Source organism: Jaculus jaculus, chromosome 2 (genome assembly GCF_020740685.1).
Source record: "Jaculus jaculus isolate mJacJac1 chromosome 2, mJacJac1.mat.Y.cur, whole genome shotgun sequence".
Taxonomy (NCBI): domain Eukaryota; kingdom Metazoa; phylum Chordata; class Mammalia; order Rodentia; family Dipodidae; genus Jaculus; species Jaculus jaculus.
Window position 1 is genome coordinate 204,837,776 of NC_059103.1, and position 13,260 is coordinate 204,851,035.

The following is a 13,260-nucleotide window of genomic DNA, read 5'->3' on the forward strand; positions in this document are numbered from 1 at the left end:
ATGGAAAATGAAGTGACTTGTCACATCTATTTTGATTCTTTCTGTGGCTCACAGCCAATTCCAAAGAGGGAGCATTCTTCAAAGAAAGTCATGTGGCCAAGGTCACATAACTCATGAGTGACGGAGACGGAAACAGAATAGCAGTGCCCTCTAGTTCAAAACTGTGGCTGCTAAAATGGAAGTTGTCGGTCATTTTCCTTTCCCAACAAATGGAAACTCACACCTTCCCTCCCTTCCTTCCACAAACATCTGTTGAGAACTCACTACTATCTGGAAGCCTTGCTGAGCACATGTGGCTTCTGACCTAATGACGGTGGTGGCCCTGGATCCATTGTTAGCAGTGGTCTCATACATCAGGGCTTGGAGGAGAGGGTATATTTGGGGGATGGAGGAGGCTGCCTAGCTGAGAGGAATATATTTGTAAAAGATTCTTTGTCACTCCATTCTCTGCTGATAACAGAAGGTCCTATTGTCCCTCCAAACTTTTTGAGAGTCAGAATTCCCAACAAGTCCCTGAGGAAAATACCTTCTTATACCATACCTGAGAAATTACTAGGCAGGACCCCAAAGCAGTAAGAAATAGTGTCACCTCATAACTCTAGAGGTGTAATGCCTGCTGTTGTCTGGCTAAATGCACATGCTATTCTTACCAAACTGCCCTGTAAGCACTCTTCTTAATGTTCATACCTATATACTAATGCTACTCTCACTTTGGGTCAGAGAAGCTTCTCTTTTCAGGTGGCAGTGACCCCTGGGCTGACTCAAAAGGCACCAAAGGGGCCAGAGAGATAGTTTAGAAGTTAAGGCATTTGTCTGTGAAGCCTAAGGACCCAGGTTCAGTTCCTCAGTACCCATGTAAGCCAGATGTACATAGTGAAGTTTGCAGTGACTAGAGGCCCTAATGAATCCATTCTCTCAATCTGCTTCTCGCTCTCTCTAATAAACAATAAAATATTTTAATATTTTATTTATTTATTTATTTTAGAGAGAGAAAGAGGGGGAGAGAGAAAGAGCACATACCAGAGCCTCCAGCCACTGCAAACAAACTCAAGATGCATGTTCCTACTTGTGCATCTGGCTTACATAGGTCCTGGGAAATCAAACCAGGGTCCTTTGCCTTTGTAGGCAAATGTCTTAACTGCTAAGCCATCTTCTCCAGCCCCAAATAAAATATTTTTTAAAAGCACCATATCCAACATGGATATCCTGGGAGGTCACTCTCCCCAGGTTCTGTCCTGGTGGCGTAGGGGAGCACAGGGCTCTGGCCTAGGATGTACAGTCCCTTTCCACAATGTTGGAGATAAAGCTGGGCCTTGAGTCTGCACCTGCATATTCCTATGACTTCTCAGAGTCCTGTGGTAGATGACTGAGGAGATAAACCATGCAGGAAACATTATTAAAAAAAAAAAACGCACCATAGTTCTGAGAAGTGACAGAGGAGTATTCAGATTGAACTATCTCTATCACATCTTGAAGAATTAGAGTCCATTGTAGAAGAGGTGGCAGAAAGATTATAAATGCTAAAGGAAGGATAGGACTACTAACAATGCAATCTTCCACATGCAATTTGGCCTTGATATCCATGACCTCACAGTGCCTAGTACTACCTACACAAGACCCTCATAATATGAGGAAAAGATGATGACAGCAAAATAAAAGAGACTTATTGAGAAGGGGAGGGAATATGATTGGCATTACTCTATATCTGATCACAATGTGATAAATCTGAAAATCACAAGTGAAACAAGAAAAAATATACCAAGCTCTGATATCAGAAGATACAAGAACATAAGAAATAATCAAGATCACAGCAAAAATAACTGAATTGGAAATGAAGAAAAGAGAAGGAGGTTGGGGCAAATGGTGGGTAAGCTAGTGTGCAGGATGAGCCATGAATGCTTTCAGCAAACAGGTTAGTGGGTTGTACTGGCTGAGACCCTGGCCTGGGAAGGAATGAAGAACTAGCCTTTTCCTTGGGAGAGAGAGAGAGAGAGAGAGAGAGAGAGAGAGAGAGAGAGAGAGAGAGAGAGAGAGGTACAGGAAAATAAGAAACTCAAAGCCAAGGAACCAGTAAGGTTGGAAAATGGAAATGCAGTACAAGCATTGATGACTGTGGAAGGTCAAGTGAGGGCTGAGAATGGAGCTGGCTGAGCTCAGATTTCTAAATCGGTTCAGGAAGGAGATAGCAGCTGTCTTGGGTTTATATAACAGAGAGTCAATAGACAGTGTGGCTTAAAGGAAATCATCACTCTAATAAATGTATTTCTCATGATTTTGGCCCCTGATGAAGGTTGTCCTCTTGATGTGTTGATAGCCATCTTCTTGCTGTGCCCTAATGTGGTAGGAAGAAAGAGAATCCTACTAGGGACCCTGTTATAAGGGTCCTAATCCCATTCCTAAGGGATTGGATTATCCCTTATAACCTAATCACTCTCAAGTGCCCATATTCTACATACTGTCACATTAAGGATTTGGTTTTAACATGAATGTTGGGTGGAGGGGTCATAGACAACACTTGACAAGAGTGCCAATTCCACTGGACAACCCCCAGTGGGAGGTGGGAATGTCTTAAACTCTTGTCGTATAGTCCCAGCAGAACTGAGGAATGATATAGGTTCAGGGTAAGGGATCACTAGAGAAGTTTTAATAATCTTCTTAAAAGTATTTCTAGGGCTGGAGAGATGGCTTAGCAGTTAAGCACTTTCCTATGAAGCCTATGGACCCCAGTTTGAGACTCAATTCCCCAGGACCCATGTTAGCCAGATGCACAAGGGGGCACACATGTCTGGAGTTCGTTTGCAGTGGCTGGAGGCCCTGGAGCGCCCATTCTCTCTCTCTCCCTCTATCTCTCTCTCTCTCAATCTCTCTCTCTCTCAATCTCTCTTCTCTCTCTCTGCCTGTCACCCTCAAATACATAAATAAAAATAAAAATTTAAAGAAGTATCTCTAAAATAAATATGAAGCCAGACTTGGTGGTACACGCCTTTAATCCCAGCACACTAAGGAGACAGAGGTAGAAGGATTGCCGTGAGTTCGAGGCCACCCTGAGACTATGTAGCTAATTCCAGGTCAGCCTGGGCTAGGCTGGGACCCTACCTTGAAAATCCAAAAAATAAAAAATATATATATACATATATATATGAACTTAAGTATGAACTTGTCTCTGTTCTAATACAATCATCACTTGATATTGGTGGTAGATTAGTTCTAGGCGCCTCCCTCCATGTCAATGTCTCAGAATGCTCAAGTTTCCTACAGAAAGTGTCACAATATTTGCACATAGCTTACACATGTCTGCTGCCAGTCTAGTCTATATAGGTCTATATTACACTACCTATGAGTTGTAAATATAACATAAAGGGTCATTATGTTACATTATTCAGAGAATAATGACAGGACAGGAACCTGTACACGGTCAGGTCAGATAAATTTACCCTGTGATATTCTGATGCACACCTGGAGGGATCTCCAGATACATCGCATGTGGATAAGATGGTTGCCTGCAGTTTTGGTGTCCTTCAACTTTCATTTTTCATGGTAAGGTGAACCTCTTCAATTTTAGTCATCAGAAGTGCCAAACACAATTCATTAGCTCACTGGCCAGCAGGTTCCAGAGGGAAGAGCAGTTGAGGCACACGGACTCCATAGCAACAGGGTCCTGCACCTTCTTCCCTCCTGGCTGTCCCCACAGATTTTGCCTCCTCGGACATGAGCTTTAAGAAACACATCAAGTTTGGATAATGGCACACCCACAAGCCACAAACTGTTACCAAAAAAGCTTCAGTGCCAGGGATTGGATACCTTCCAGTGAGTTCTTGGCCAGGGAGGTCCTTGATGCTCCCAAGACATTATAGGCCATTGCCAAGGCTCTTGGTTTCCCACAGGAACAGATAATAAAATCCCATTGCTGAAGACTCCACATGCCTGGGCTTCAAGGTCACCAAGAAATAAAACTGGGGCTGAGCTGAAAACCTTCTCTTGGTAGATCAGCTGACAGAAAGCTGGAAAAAGTTGCACTGCATGCAGCCTTATGGGAGACAGAAGCCATCACTGTGAGACAGTGGACACTGCAAGCCTCAAATTTGGCCAGCCAGGTCATATGAGCCAACCGGTGCAATAGTGGTGTGTCTGCTCTGGGAGAAACCAACTGCTCTCTAATTGGACTGGAGGCCTGCTATATGGAACAGAATACATGCTTGGTACCGAAAACCTAATCAAAAGCCTATGGTGGGGGAGGTCATGAGCATGAGGAGTATAATGCCTGCTTTTGTCTGACTAAATGCTTATGTTATGCCCACCAAACTGCCCTGCAAGCACTCTACTTAATGTTCATACCCATATATTAATTATACTCTCACTTTTGGTTAGAGAAGCTTCCCTTTTCAGATGGCAGTGACCACTGAGATGACCCAAAAAGCAACATAGTGCTGAGAAGATGCAACAGAGGAATATTCAGCACTTAAACATCCCAATCACACCTCCTAAGGCTCAGGACCCACTGTGGAAAATTTGTTGGGAAGAATATTAGCTGCAGGAAGGGTAGGACTGCTTACAGTGCAATTGGCCAGACAGAAACTGGCTTTGATATCCATGACCTCGCAGGGCCTGACACTACCTACACAAGACCCTCATAATAGAAGGAAAAGATGATGACATCAAAACAAAAGAGAGACTAATGGACAGAGGGAGGAGAGATGATGGAGAGTGGAGCTGTGAGGGGAAAAGCGGGGAAGGGAATTATCATGGTTTACTGTCTATAAGTAGGAAAGCTGTCAATAAAAAGGAAAAAAGAACCCAGGCATGGGTGTCTCACACCTTTAATCCCAGAACTCTGGGGGCAGAGGCACTGAGGATCGCTGAGAGTTCAAAGCCACCTTGAGACTACATAATGAATTCCAGGTCAAGGTGAACTAGAGAGAGAATCTACCTCAAAAAAAAAAAAAAAGGCGGGTGGGGGACACATCATGTAGACAAATTGGTGATCACAAATGAAGAGAATTCCCACCCGAGCATTTTCCAAAGTGCTTCTAGTCTGGCTTGGGCCACAGCCTTGGGTGGAAAGCCTCAGGATGACCACAGAATGCAAGAGCCGCAGAGCGGCACCCGTGGACGAGGTGGGCCCTCACCTCTCCTCTACCATCAGGACGGCTTTGGGTGCACCTCCACGGTAAAGAACAAGCAAACCATGCTGCAGGCCCCGGCTTCACTCCTGGTACCAAATCAAAAGAACCAGGATTCAAGTAAACACACAGCAGAGGTGATGAGTGAATGAGTCAAGTGTTAAGGGAGTTGAGTTCATGTTCATAAACTTTCTTCAACTTCTGCCTCATGCCCTGATAAACTCAGTGGAAGGGATTGCCTCATTCCCTTAAAGAAATATTTTTAAGCTGGGCGTGGTGATGCACACCTTTTATCCCAGCACTCAGGAGGCGAAGTAGGAGGATCACCATGAGTTTGAGGCCAGCCTGAGATTACACAGTGAATCCCAGATCAGCCTGGGCTAGAGTGAGACCCTACCTCGAACCCCCCCCCCAAAAATTATTTATTTGAGAGACAGATAGAGAGAAAGAATCAGACAAAGAGTGAGTATGGACATGCCAGGGCCTCCTGCCACTGCAAGCAAATGCCAGACACATGGACCACTTTTTGCATCTGGCTTTACATGGGTACTGGGGGACTGAACCCGGGCCATCAGGCTTTCAGGTTTTACAAGCAAGCATCTTCAACCACTGAGTCATCTCTCTAGCCCCTCTCATACCCCCCTTTTTTTGTTTTGTTTTTTTGAGGTAGGGTCTCACTCTAACCCAGGATCACCTGGAATTTACTCAGTAGTCTCAGAGTGGCCTTGAACTCACAGCAATCTTCCTACCTCTGCCTCACCAATGCTGGGATTAAGGTGTGTGCCAACACTTTTTTATAGGTTGAAAGATTATGCCCAGATAATTTGAATAGTATGGCTCAATTTTCTAGAATTCTTTCTCTTATCTCACTAACCATTATTAAAATAAATTAGCATGGGCATGAGAGATTGCTTAGCAATGAAGGTGCTGGCTTGCAAAGCTTGAGGTCTCAGGTTCAATTCCCCAGTACTCAGGTAAGACAGATGCATAAGAAGGCACATGCATCTGGAGTTTGGTTGTAGTGATTAGAGGCCCTGGCGTGCCCATTCTCTTTCTCTCTTTCTCTCTCTCTCTTTCTGTCTCTCAAATAAATAAATAAAATACTAAAAAAAAACAAACATAACACAGTTTTGTGTGGACTGAGCACTGGATATGTATTATTATGATGTGTGGTGAGTATAAACTCATTATGATTCAATATTTTATTAATATACTTGCCTCATGCAGTCTTAAAGATGCTGGCTCTGGCCCTCTGGCAAGCTTCCTGGATGGGAACTTGGCATTACAGGACTCTCAGCCCACCTTACCCACATGAAGGCTTCACCCTTCCCTCATGGACCGTCCTCATAAAGTTATTCCAACATTGAAAACAAAGAGATCCACATCAGCAATTTACAACCCCCTCCCCCAGGAAAGTACAGGGTAAGTGGGAACCAGTAGCAGGATTCAGCCTTCAAGTCACTAAGAAATTTTTAAGTCATATTTATTTTCTAAAAGTATGTGTAACATGTTCATTTAAGGATTTTTGGAGGCCATATAAAAATATGTAAAAGAAAATAAATTTCACACATAATTCCCACTCTCAGAAACAACCACTATCAACATTTCATTTGATTTCCTTAATGTTTATTTTATTTCGTTCTTATGCATATGTCAATACTTTTTAATTCTCTCTTCCTCAAACTCTTTTATGAGTGAATCAAACTTTTACTACCTCATATAAATATTTACTACCACTCTCAAAATTATTTATTATCTAATCTTATAAGACACTTGAGCACACCCAGGAAGCATCCCTTGATACACCAACATTAAGAAACCTATCATTTCAGTTGAATTTTTTTCATGCAACTACTATTATTATTTCAGAGGTCATTAAACCTTAAAATATAAACTTTTCTTTTATAACTTTTCCCTGATTTGATAATGGATTCTAGGTGGCAGACAGTGCAGAACGTGAGCTGGAAGACCAGGACAACTGGTTCTGATGTTTTATTAGAAAACATGGTGCACAGGGAAGTTTAAACTGGAAAAGAGTGGAGAAATGAGTCATCTCCTTACAAAGTAGGGAAATGAGGACCTGGTGGGGGGGGGGGGTGTATGCACAGCTCGTTTTCAGCACTTATCTCAGCCAGCTGTAATTTCAGGTTTGTACACCTGCTTCTTGCATTCTATAGAGCTCTTTGGGAAAGAACTGTATCTTAATCACCACAAGACTTTCCCAGGGAATATAAGATACTAGGAGCATAGATGCTGCTCAGAAAATAGTTGAAAGCTCTAATGGGGAATGTGATAGGTTGATTCAGGTGAGCCCCATAAACTTAGGTGTTTTGAATACTAGGTTCCCAGCTGATGAAGATCTGGGAATTAATGTCTATTGGTGGCAGTGTATTATTGGAGGAGGGCTTATGGGTATTACAGCTACTGTTCCTCTGTCAGTGTTTGGCACATTGTCCTGTTGCTATTGTCCATCTTTTGTTGGCTAGGGGGTGATGTCCCCCATCTGCTCATGCCATTGTTTTCTCCTGACATCGTGGAGCTTCCCTTCAAGTCTGTAAGCCAAAATAAACCCTGTTTTTCCCCAAAAGCTGCTTTTGGTCAGGTGATTTCTGCCAGCAATGCAAACCTGACTGCAATGGTAAAGTTGGTACTGAGAGTGGCCGTGCTGCTAGACACCTGACTGTGTGGCTTTGGCCTTTTGGAGCTGATTTTCAAGAGGAACATGGAAGAATTTGAAACCTCAGCCTAAGAGATGTCTTGCAGTGCTGTAAGTACAACTTGATGGACTATTCTAGTCAGAGTTACAAGGCCTGAAAGCAGTAAGAACTATGGACTATGAGGTTTGGTTTATGAGGGTGAGAAAGAGTTTTGCCTCGACTGGGCTAGAAGCAGTTTGTGTGAGAGGTTTGCTGTTATGCCCATGTCTTGAGAACTTGTGCAGGATTGCTTTGCAAAGAAATGAACTATTGTGAGCAGAGGGATATGGCACAGAAATAAAAATCTTTGGGCTGAAACTTCTGTCCTTTCAACTGCAATTATATGAGATTACAATCTGAGAAATTGGGCCAGCTGACCTGTACTGGGGCAACAGGAAGAATGTAGACTCTTCAAATTCTGCTTTATTTTCCCCTGGATTAACAAAATGGCACCCTACCTGGTATTGTGGAGTATAAGAAATGCAGAGTCATTGAATTTGCAACACATTCTTGTGTTCACAGTGTGAAGCAAGTTTGCTGGATTCCTGCATGGAGACTAGATGGAAGATGAACCATGGGTTGTATTGGAGACCCAGTGGAGATGCAGGGATCATAGATGGCTGCTAAGGAGAGCTACCAGCCCGAGATGAAGTTTTTAAAGACTGTGAGTAGCCTAGCTGGAAGGGTAGAATTGTAACTCCAGAGACTTGTTGCTGGTTAAAATTATCAGACTTGGAGATTTGTCACTGACTAGAATTGTTGGACTTGGAGCTACAGAATTTGATGTTTACCCTGTTTAAATCTTGTATTGGTTGAATGTTTCTTTGCTATACTCAATGTCATCTTTTGCAGTGTGAGTGTTTATTCTGTGCCATTATGGGTTTTGGGGGAGATTTTTTTTTTTTGTATTATGGCTCAGTTAAAAGACCTTGGATTATGGGAATGTTTGAACATCATTAGGATTGATAGAAAATATGGGAGCTCTTAAAGTTGGATGGATACATTGTATTTTATATCATGTATGGATACCAGTTTATGGGGGCCAGGAGCAGAATGTGGTGGTTTGATTCAGGTGACCCTCATAAACTTAGGTGGTCTGAATGCTAGGTTACCAGCTGATGGAGATTTAGGAGTTAACACCTACTATAGGCAGTGTATTGTTGGGGGCAGGCTTGTGGGTATTGTGGCCAGTGTTTGGCACATGATCCCATTGCTATTGTCCACCTAATGTTGGCCAGAGAGTGATGTCCGCCCTCTGCTCATGCTATCATTTTCCCTGCCATCATGGAGCTTCCCCTCGAGTCTGTAAGCCACAATAAACCTTTTTTTCCCCGCAAGCTTGGTTGGGTGATTTCTGCAGCAATGCGAACCTGATGGCAACAGTGTGCTAGCAGACTCCATGAGGTGGCCAAGGACCCAGGGCACAAAAGTGGATGCCTGTGCTTTTCAATAATATGAGATGGATAATGAATTAAAAAAAAAAAACATTAAAGGAAGGATGAAAGAAAGGGAGGGAGGGAAAGAAGAAAGGAGGGGAGTCCTTGCAAAATGTATAAAGACTGAAAGTCAGAAGAGTTGATCCATGCCATTCCTCTGGGTGAGCCCTGAGCCTCAGCCTCTCCTTCTCACCCAGGGACACGAGGCAAGCCCTCAGTCGTGAGTGGCTTGTTGAGGTGCAATCACATTGATGCTCCTAGCGCAGCTCGGCAATGTGGATGGAGAACAAAGGCCCAAAGACAACGGTGGGAGAGATGCTTCTAGGCTAGGGAAAGGAGTGTTCTTGTCAATCCACCTACTAGATTGGCAGCACTAAGTGTCACAGCCCCCAGATGGGGGCATCCAGCAGTGGGAGCTGCTTCTCCTCTCACCTCTGGCTCTTCATTCTCCACTTGGCTGCCTATCTGTAGTGTGAATGCAAAGCCTGCCATGTCTGTCCTGTGATTTGCAGCCCTATCAGGACATCCACCCTCTCAACCAGCAGTCTATCACACCCCATCAGCACCATCTCCTTCTTCATCGCTCCTGGGCCCCAAGAAAACTCACTCCACAAATGGATTACTTCTCCATGTGGCATTTTATCTCCCAGGATGGAACTTTTCACCCTGGCAGCCTGCCAGGGTAAGAAGACCACCTCCCTTCACAGATCCCTGTGTGACCCCGGCTCGGCTCTTGTCCCGGCAGCAGCATGCTTTCTAGATTTCATTCAAATGCCCCCAAATCTGTGGAGATTTTCAATCATAATCACCCCCAAATCCTCACTACAGTAGATTCCCTTGGGCCTCCACTCAGGGATCCTCTGGCCTTTTTACAAAGCTTTCCAGAACACTCATCTCACTGGGCCAATGTAGATGTTTGAAAATGCCTCACATCACACACCAGACTATAACTTCTTAAGGGGGCAATGGCTGAGGCTCATTTATCTTCCTACTTTCCTCACTCTTTATGTGGTCCTACTTAGTGGTAGGAGCTCAAAATTAGCAGAGACCATAGCCTGATGAAGCCTATCTCCTGCTCTGAGGAAAGCTTTCCAAGTTCCTTTATGTGGTGCGAGTTTATGCCAAAACAAGTGCCATAAGCTGTAAGGCACTGTACAGTATCGGGCGAATCAATCCAGATTGCCCATGGGCTAGGCTGTCCCTTCTAGGGCTTTGGACAAACATCAGGACCATGAGGTGCTACACACCTTCACACACAGGGACAACCCCTGCTCCCTGTCATTTCCCGTGCCCTCCTGAGAAGCAGCGTCTGCTGTAACGAGTTCCAGGTGGGTCTCCGAGGCACATCTTTGGGTGAAGTGCATGGGGTGAGCTGTGAGCACACATCCTGGGCCCGCGGCAGGTAAGGGGCTTATGATCAAGTCCACGCTCTGTTCCGCGGGGGATTACAGAGTGCATCACATGCCTCGTGTTCCTGGGCTACGCAAAGGGAGCAGAGAACAGGTTTCAGCCATTGGCCCTCCGTAGTGCCGCAAGATCTCACAGCTAATGGCTGTGCTGGGACACAGCAGACTTGGAAAGGAGGGCCCTTCATGAGTTTCTGCCCTTGCCACCCACACACTTTTTTTTTCTATTATTTTGATATTTATTCATTCTGGAGCTGATGTCTACATAGGTTCTAACACAGAGATGAGATGTTCTTTTGTCTATAGAAATAGTCATGTTTTCATATTAGTAAGAGCATTGTATTTTGCTATTATTCAAATATCATGCCACTTATGTCACTTGCCAAGTTTACACACGTGTTTAAGGGCTCTTTCTTCATTGTCTTACCTGGTCCTTTGATCTCCTTGTCTATCTCTAGACAGAAAAATGCGCTAGTTTAATTACCATCTCTTTGAATTAAGTTTTGCTATGAGGAAAAGCAGAAGCCCTCCAGCTTTGCCTCCTCAAGCATGAATTCTGCAAACCTGGCTCTTTGTCTAGCAAGTCTGCCTTCCAGGTAAGAATGCTGGCTCTCCGCAGCTACCCAAGCTGGAACTCAGCCGTCTTTCCCACCTTTCCAACCACGCCTCCACCAGCCTATCTCCTCATCAGTCCCAACCAGCTCTACACCACCAACACTAAGAGCTTGGCTCCTCTTCCCCCACGCTTCTCCCCTCCCCCAGAATCACCGAGGCAACTAATTGCTCCTCCTAACTTTTTATTCCCTGTGAAAAATGCTCCATAGGGGTGCCAAAAGGAATATTCTAGATTAGTAACCGCTGGATGGTAAAAACTTGGTCAACTCCCATGCAGCAGTTTGGAGTGTGGGCACTAGAGTCAAGCAATTCAACTTTGGACTCAGTCTACCACATCCTCTGTGCCTTTAAACACCCGTGCCTTAATTCCCTTTCTGGAACAAAATACCTGACCAGAAGCAGCTTCAGGGAGGAATAGTTTTGATTGGATCCAGTTCCTGGGGGATACATTCCATCATGGTGGGGAAGGCGTGGTGGCAGAAGTAAGAAATGGGCCCATCACATCAGCAGACAGAAAATAGAGCACAAACTAGTAAGTGAAGCCAGGCTATAAAACTTCACGTCCCACCTCCAGTGAGCCTTTTCACCCAGCAAGGCTCCAATTCCTAAGGATACACAACCTTCCCAAAAAGTGCCATTGGCCTGGGACAAATGTTCAAACACCAGAGCCTATGGGGGACTGTTGTAATTACCTTGTTGTTGCTGGGGCAAAGCTCCTAACCAAAAGCAGCTTATGGGAGGTAAGTTTTTGTTCTTGTTGTTTATTTATTTTAGCTTCCAGTCTTAAGGAAAAGCTTCATGACAGCAGGGAAAGCATGGCATGAGCAGAGGCTGGGCATCACCTCTGCCACAGCAGGGGGAAAACAGCAAGAGGAGAGCGAACCAAGCTCTGGCAAGGGAGAGCTGGGTTATAAAACTCCTAATTCTGCCCCCAGTCATACACATCTTCCAGCAAGGCTCCACCTGCTGAGTTTCCATCAGCTGGGGACCTACCATCACAAACATCACATCTGATTCAAACCACCACAGCGGACATTTCACATTCAACCCCCAGCCCCCATCCTTTCCTGAGGGATGAGAAAATGCCACCACCACTGCAGAAACAAGTGGCTGACGTCGCTTAGTGACCCCTTTGCATAGTAAGGGCTCCTTGGAAGACCCAACACCTCAGCCCTAACCAGGTCACGTCTCAGCTCAGCTTCTGGCCACGGCGGCCTGCGTTCTGCTTCCACTTTGGTCATTCCTGCTGCTCCTCCCCCTGGAGCCCGTATGCACACTCAGCTTTCCAGAACTGCTTTCTCCCCCATCCCTGGCTCTCGTCATCTCTCCACGTTGCCTTCAACCAGGTAGTACGTCACACATGCCTACAACCTGTACTTGGCAGCAGAATACAAACATATACATATCTGCTTCCTTCCTTGAATGGGAACTCGGTGGACACAGATTTTTTTTAATCCATCTCATTTATATGACTATTTACAATCCTAAGAAACCACCTAGAAGGTAGCTTAGCAAACGTGGATGGAACGGCTGTGCTTCCATTTGAAGGCTATCGAGTGTGCACATGTGTGTGTGTGCCTGCACATGCATGTATGTGTGTAGGTAGGTGTGTGTGTGTGTGTGTGTGTGTGTGTGGATGTAGGGTACACATGAATGTGCATGTGTGTGTAGAGGTTGATCTCTGGTATCGTGTGTCAGCGCCATCCACCTTTGTAAGACACAGTCTGTCACTGCTAACAGGATCTCTCACTGGCATTGAAGTTGAAGTTGTCAAGTAGGCTAGCCCTGGCTGGCCAGTGAGCCACAGGGATCATTCGGTCTCTGCCTTTCAATGCTGGGAATCCAAGCTGGTGCCACTGTGCCTGGCTTTTTTGTTTTTTTTTTTTAATGACAATTCTGGGGATTGAATTTAGGTCCTCATATTTGCAAGGCGAACATTTCTGACTGAGCTGTTGTCCTAGCCTAACATTAAAATATGATCTCTTTT

At 44.7% G+C, this 13,260-nt stretch overlaps 1 non-coding gene across 1 annotated transcript; it reads left to right on the forward strand.

The window, feature by feature from the left end:
- Window positions 1-1,192: 1,192 nt before the first annotated feature.
- On the forward strand, window positions 1,193-1,396 carry LOC123459097. Its single transcript, XR_006636013.1, has one exon. It is a non-coding gene; the product is annotated as a small nucleolar RNA SNORA73 family (small nucleolar RNA).
- Window positions 1,397-13,260: the final 11,864 nt, after the last annotated feature.